This window comes from Bos indicus, chromosome 11 (assembly GCF_029378745.1).
Source record: "Bos indicus isolate NIAB-ARS_2022 breed Sahiwal x Tharparkar chromosome 11, NIAB-ARS_B.indTharparkar_mat_pri_1.0, whole genome shotgun sequence".
NCBI classification, from domain to species: Eukaryota; Metazoa; Chordata; class Mammalia; order Artiodactyla; family Bovidae; genus Bos; species Bos indicus.
In genome coordinates, this window is record NC_091770.1 from 23,520,905 (window position 1) to 23,528,524 (window position 7,620).

General features: G+C 35.6%; 1 pseudogene; it reads left to right on the forward strand.

Annotated features, from left to right (window-relative positions):
• The first annotated feature begins 1,564 nt into the window (after positions 1-1,564).
• On the forward strand, positions 1,565-1,880 carry LOC109565797 (large ribosomal subunit protein eL36 pseudogene; annotated as a pseudogene).
• Positions 1,881-7,620: the final 5,740 nt, after the last annotated feature.

The window sequence follows — 7,620 nt, forward strand, 5'->3', positions numbered from 1 at the left end:
GGACACGACTGAAGTGACTTAGCATAGCATAGCATAGCTACAATATTGGCAGGCTGCTTTAAAGCTTTCTGTTCCCTCAGGTAAGGTATTTGCTTTTTCCTCATGAACATAAGCAGAGGTACCAGTGTTTGACAGACACACTGGCTTTCAGTGTGTAGACATTGGGAAAGAGAACCACCATTTTCTTGGTTGGGGGCTTTCCCAGTAGCTCAGCTGGTAGAGAATCCACCTACCAATATAGAAGACGCAAGAGAAACGGGTTCAATCTCTGGGTTGAGAGAATCCCCTGGAGGAAGAAATAGCAACCCACTCCAGTATTCTTGCCTGGAAATCCCATGGGCAGAGGAGCCTGGCAGGCTACAGTCCATAGTGTTGCAAATAGTCAGACATGACTGAGCATGCATGCATCTATGCACACATTTTTTTGGTACAGCTGAATAGGTTTGCTCATGGTGCCAGAAAGAGTAATTGCGAATCTTTGATTATGATGGCTTCCTCAGTTTTTAGTCATAGATAAATCTAAGAGTCCTAGTCCACAGAGAGAATCAGAGAAAGATAAACTCAAAAGCCTAGAGAGAGTAACCCCCAGTTGAGATAATTGAATCAAGAAGAGAAAGTAAGGCATACCCACAAAGGGACATTTAAGGACCCTTTATTTATTTTTTATTTCCTTTCTTTTTTTTTAAGTTATAAAAAGAACAAACTTACACATAGTTCTACTTTATTATTTTTTAAGTATATAAATTAAGATTTTTAGTTGGAATTTCAATATCAGACTTCCAAAAATTAATAGCATGAATATCCACAAAGTAGAAGGGTATAGTGGACCTGAAAAGCACTATGAACCAGTTCAACCTAATTAAAATTTACAATTTTAAGAGAACTACTACTACTAAGTCACTTCAGTCATGTCCGACTCTATGCGACCAATAGACAGCAGCCCACCAGGCTCCCCCGTCCCTGGGATTCTCCAGGCAAGAACACTGGAGTGGGTTGCCATTTCCTTCTCCAATGCATTAAAGTGAAGAGTGAAAGTGAACAGTAGGATATAAATTCTATTCAAATTCCCGTAGACTATAAACTAACAGACACTGGAACATATCCAAGGATGCAAAAGAAGGTGCAACGATTTCATGGTATAAAGGTATTGAAATCATACAGTGTTTGTTCTCTTATCACTGTGGAATTACGTTAGAAATCAGTACCCAATGAGAGCTTGGAATCTCTTAATGAGTCTTTCTTATGTAATAATCAGATACAAGCCTTGCTTCCTTTCCCAAGTCCATTTTCTTATGCCTCTTTCCACATATGTGTCAGTAGCATGAAAATGATAAGAAAACAAACAAACAAATATAAAACGGGTCAAACAATTGCACTGATACTTCACAAAGAAGGTACATGAATGATTAATAAAACCTCAAAGAAGTTCAACATTATCAATCATCAGTTAAGTTCAGTTCATGAGGACATGCAATTAAAACCACTAACACCCATTAGAATGGTTAAATTTTAAAAAAGAAAAATGTGGTCCTTCCACTGAGGCAGCCATTGTAGAACAACAGCCATGGCTCTCTGCTACCTCATGGCCATGGGCCTCAGCAAGGGTCCCAAGGTGACCAAGAATGTGGGCAAGCTGAGGCACAGGGGCCGCCGCAGGCATCTCACCAAATACACCAAGGTCGTGCGGGACATGATCCTGGAGGTATGTGGCTTTGACCCTTACGAGCGAAGAGCCATGGAGCTGCTCAAGGTCTCCAAGGACAAGCGGGCCCTCAAGTTCATCAAGAGAAGGTGAGGACACACATCCGCTCAAAGAGGAAGAGAGAGGAGCTAAGCAACGTCTTTCTGCCATGAGGAAAGCGGCAGCCAAGAAGAACTGAGCCCTTCCCTTTTGTTCACAATAAATCTTGCCAAAAACTGAATAAATAAATAAATTAAAAAATTAAAATGTGACATTACCAAGTATGGGAGAGAATGTGGAGCAACTGGAATGCTCTTACACTGTTGATAGGATTGCAAAATGGCATGGGCGGTTTGAGAAATTTAAAGTAGTATATATAAGTCCCTTATCATATGATTTAGCAATCCCATTGTGTAAGAACAGATAAACAAAATGAAATGAAAACACACACATACAACTTACACATGAGTATTCAGAGTTTTATTTATCTTAGAGTCTGGAAACACCTGAAGTTGTCAATCAAATGGAGAATGGATAAACCAATAATCTTTTAACCATCCTATAAAACACCAGTCAGCAATAAAATGACCAACATCATAGCTGTAACTAAAACACATTTTGTTTAGTGAAAGAATTCATAAGCAAAAGATAGGTACTCTTAAATTCTATTTACATGAAATTCTATAAAAGGCAAAGCTAGTAATGACAGAAAACAGATTAGTGGCTGCCTGGAGATAAGAAGGGGTCACTTTAAATGGTCATAATGGAGCCTTTGGGGGTGATGGATACTGTATTTTCATTGTAATGAAAGATACAGAATTTTATACAATTAGAAAATATATCAAATGGTACTCCTAAAAGAGTAATTTTGTATATAAATTATAGCCAATGCCATAAACATGTATAATATCATATATGAAATGAATCGCCAGTCCAGGTTCGATGCATGATACAGGACGCTTGGGGCTGGTGCACTGGGGTGACCCAGAGGGATGGTACGGGGAGGGAGGTGGGAGGGAGGTTCAGGATGGGGAACACGTGTATAACCATGGCAGATTCATGTTGATGTATGGCAAAACCAATACAATATTGTAAAGTAAAAAAAAAAAAAAAAAAAAAATTATAGCCAATAACTATTTAGAAGTAAGTCCTAGAATTAGGCACTCTTATACACTGTAGATGGAACTGTCAATTGGTGCAATCTTTTTGGAAGAACATCTATGACAATTTAAGTATTTTCTTTTTTATGTACTTCCACATTTATATATTAACTCTACATAAATCATCACTTGTATATAAAGATGTAATGGAAAGATTGTTCATTGAAATAGTTTTTAACATCAAGCAATTCTCAACAGTATCCTGCTTAAATCAATGATAGCACATCTATACAATGGAAAAACACGCATCTTTTATAAAATATAACATGTTGTTGTTGTTAGGTCAGTAAGTCATGTCCAACTCTTTGTTAAGCCATGGACTGTAGCCCACCAGGCTCCTCCATCCATGAGATTTCCCAGGCAAGAATACTGGAGTGGGTTGCCATTTCCTTCTCCAGGAGATCTTCCTTACCCACAGATTGAACCTGCATCTCCTGTCTCCTGCATTGGCAGGTGGATTCTTTACTTCTGAGCTACAGCTGGAATCTGCATGGAAAGTTTCTAACATATATAAAATCAAAAGTGTTAAGGCACAGAACAATGTGTCTGTATTTAAAAACTCTCACCTTTTTTAAAATTAACTTTTGTTAGAGTATAGTTGATTTTCAGTGTTGTATTAGTTTCTGCCATACAGCAAAGTGAATAGTTATACATATATCCACTCTTTTTTATATTATTTCCCTGAATAGGTCATTACAGATTATTGAATAGAGTTCACTGTGCTATGCGGTAAGTCCTTATTAGTTACATATGTTGTATATAGTAGTGTGTACATGTCAGTCTCAGTAGCCCAATTTATCCCTCCTCCCTAGATTTGTTTTCTTCATCTGTGATTCTCTTTCTGTTTTGTAAACAAGCCCATTCTTCCATCTTTTAGATTCCACATGTAAGTAATATATTTTTCTTTCTCTGTCCAAAGGGAAAATCAAAGCAAATTATACATAAATGTACATGTGTTTATACATGATGAAACTTTAAATATATCTTTAAATTTTTCTGCAAGATAGTTGTTTAAAGCAAAAAAAAAAAATAAACTATTATACATGGCAGCATTATAGACTATTTAGAAGATAAGTAGCAAGAGCACATAGTACAGAAAAGTGTTACAGAATTATACTCTTGTAAATTTCATATATTTGTTTGGATATAAACTGTGATGTTAAAGATACACTGAAATCAAATAAAATGCATAAAGGTGTATCTTAAAACTCAACAGAGGAAATACAAATCAAATACTAGAAAAAATTTTACTAATCAAAAAACATAAAACTGAGGAATATAGGCTACATCAGTATTTGAAACAAATGCCAAACATACAATAAATGGGAAAGGAATAAACACTTTACTTAAAAGGTCTTGATGGTAAGACCAAATTAAAAAATCAAGACTGCCTATATGATACCTACAAGGAATATTGTGTAAAGTAGACTGCTTTAAAATAAAATGGTGGTGAAGTGTATACCTTGAGAACACTAAGAATAAGAAAGCAGGAATGGGTATATTAACATCAGACAAAGTATGCTGTACTTCATCACCAAAAGTGGAATTTCAAATACAAAAGTAAAACTAAAAAATTTAAAGGAAAAATAGACAGATTACAAGCAACTTTGGAAATTTTAACACTACCCTATCAATAGCTGATAGGAATCATAAAAGTCAATAAAGATATAGAAGGCTTGATAACATCATTAAGAAATTGGCTTATTTGACTTTGGATTACTACATCTAACAATTATGGAATATACATCATTTTCAAGTACACATGAAACATTCACCAACATAGGCAAAATGCTGGGTCATAAAACAGAACTCCATAAACATCAAAATAATGTGAAGTATATTATCTGACCAGAACAGTATTAATTTAGAAATCAGTAGAACAAAGAAAGAATTAGCATGGAAACAAATTGCCAACAACTAGAATAACATTGCACATCATTAGAGAGCCTTCATATATTAATAGGGTAATAAAAAGTTTAAGCAATTGAATGCCCCAAATTAGAAAAGTAAATAAAATATTTGAAAATACAATTTCAGGACTAAGACTTTCTCTCTAAAGTAATATTGGTGAAATTCTAGTGTACTCAAAAATCACTGCTGCTGCTGCTGCTAAGTCGCTAGGGGGGATCATTATAAAATACAGATTCTGTTTCTAAGTTCTGGTGTAAAAACTAAGATTCTACAATTCTAAGAAACTCCCAACTGATGCTAATGATGATTAGAAAATAATATATGTTACTTAAGGAGGGATACTCATTATGCTATTAAAATGCTTCAGGGTACTGAATGTATTTGTACTTACAGAGGATAGAGGTGTTTTGATCTGGAATCCAAGGAAAGAGAGCCAAATAAATGAGATGTTGACTTGCATGAGACATTTCATAGGAAGTTCTGAATTATTGCCAGGTTAGATTGGACGCCAAGGTGCAGGGAAAATCTGGCAAGGTGCAAAAAAAAAAATCCTTTACTTCACAAACATCAAGGGACTATGCCTCTCTTTATTCATACTGCCTTTTACAATGGATAGAAATTTTCATATTAAAATATCAAAAATGGTTAAATTAATTAAATATCACATTTTAAAAGGCCCTTGATTTGCAGATGAAAACAAGTTTAAACATTTTTCTTCATATAATGATCTTTCTAGTCTAGATGGCTTAAGTGAAGAATTTAATTAGACTGCTTTAAAAGATAACTAGTGTTCAAAAGTAGTCAATCTTCAAAATTAAAAATAAGACACTTTTCTCATTTAACAGTTGGCTGCACAGTCAAGGGTATTTTGCTTCCTATTAACACTGTATGTTTTCAAAGCTCAGCAAAAATGTTTAAATGTACATACAAATTACTTTTTCCTTGACTTATATTTTAATTTCAGCAATACTCTCCATTCTGATTGATCTTAAATAAGCTCTGACTTCTAATGAATGATTATATTGCTGAAAACAATCTTAGAGCTTTAGCAAGAAGAAAATAGCGAAACTTCAGTATTTTGGTCATCCGATGCGAACAGCTGACTCATTGGAAAAGTCTCTGATGCTGGGGAAGATTGAGGGCAGAAAGAGAAGAGGGCATCAAAGGATGAAATGGCTGGATGACGTCACCGGCACAGTGGATATGACTTTGGGCAAACTTTGGGAGATGGTGAAGGACAGGGAGGCTTGTCGTGCTGCAGTCCATGGGGTCCCAAAGAGTCAGACAAGACTGGTCGACTGAACAACAACAAGAAGAGGAAAATAGCAGAAAAATAAGCAAATTATGTCCTAGAAAAAAGTAAACTCCTTGATTTTTGAATTATGTTAATTTCTTGAATAGTAGTTTTGTTTAGAGCCTGGTCCCAGGTCTGTGATTTCAAAAAATTACCTTTGTGAATCAGGCCCCAAATTGATCAGGCTCTGATTTTGAAAGGAGATGTACGTACAAGGAAGTATGCAAATACACGATAATGCCAGATATCAATTCTACCTGACATATTTCACTCTTCTTAAAATGTATATACTTTTATTAAAAATAGTACATATGTAAGGCATATTACATGGTTTGATATACATGAGAATAGTGAAATAATTACTTAATTCACAGTAATTAACATACCGTCTTACCCAGTTACCATTTTTTTCAAAATAAGTTCATCTTAAATCTATTCTTTTAGCATATTTCCAGCATGTAATATAGTACTATTAACTACTATAGTCATCATGCCTGTACATTAGAAAACTATACTTATTCATCCTATATAACTATAACCTTGTACCCTTTGATTAGCATTTCCCCACTTCCTCTACTCTACCAGCTCCTGGTAACCACCTTTCTACTCTCTGCTCCTTTAAGTTCTATTTTTTTTTTCAGATTCCACTTATAAATGAAATCACACAATATTTGTCTTTCCCTGTCTTGCTTATTTCAGTAATATAAATGTCCTCCAACTTCACTCATATTGTCACAAATGGCAGGATTTTCTTCTTTCTCATAGCAGAAAAATATTCTATTCTCTCTCTATGGTACATAGAATAGAATGTTATATTTTAATATATATTCTATTTTAAAATATTCATATATATATATATATATATATGCTGCTAAGTCACTTCAGTCATGTCCAACTCTGTGTGACCCCATAGATGGCAGCCCACCAGGTTCCCCCGTCTCTGGGATTCTCCAGGCAAGAACACTGGAGTGGGTTGCCATTTCCTTCTCCAATGCATGAAAGTGAAAAGTGAAAGTGAAGTCGCTCAGTCGTGTCCGACCCTCAGCGACCCCATGGACTGCAGCCCACCAGGCTCCTCCATTCATGGGATTTTCTAGGCAAGAGTACTGGAGTGGGGTGCCATTGCCTTCTCCAATATATATATGTGTGTGTGTGTGTGTGTGTGTGTTCTCACTATTTTATCCATTCATCTCTCAGTCGACACTTAGTGTGGTTTTAGACCTTGGCTATCATGAATAATGCTGAGTGCAGATATCTCTTTGAGACCCTGGTTTCGTTTCCTTTGGATTTATATCCAAAACTGAGATTGCTGAGTCATATGGCAGTTCTATTTTTAAATTTTGGAGGGGAAGCAATACTTTTTTCCACAGGGACTGCACCAATTTACATTCCCACCGACAGTGAACATGGGCTCTTTTTCCCCACACCCTTGCCAACAATTGCTACTGCTTCTCTTGATAATAGCCATCCTAATAGGTGTGATATGATAGCTCATTGTGGCATTCATTTGTTTTTCCCTATGGTTAGTGATGTTGAGCATCTTTTCATATCTTATGGCCATTTGTATATTTTCT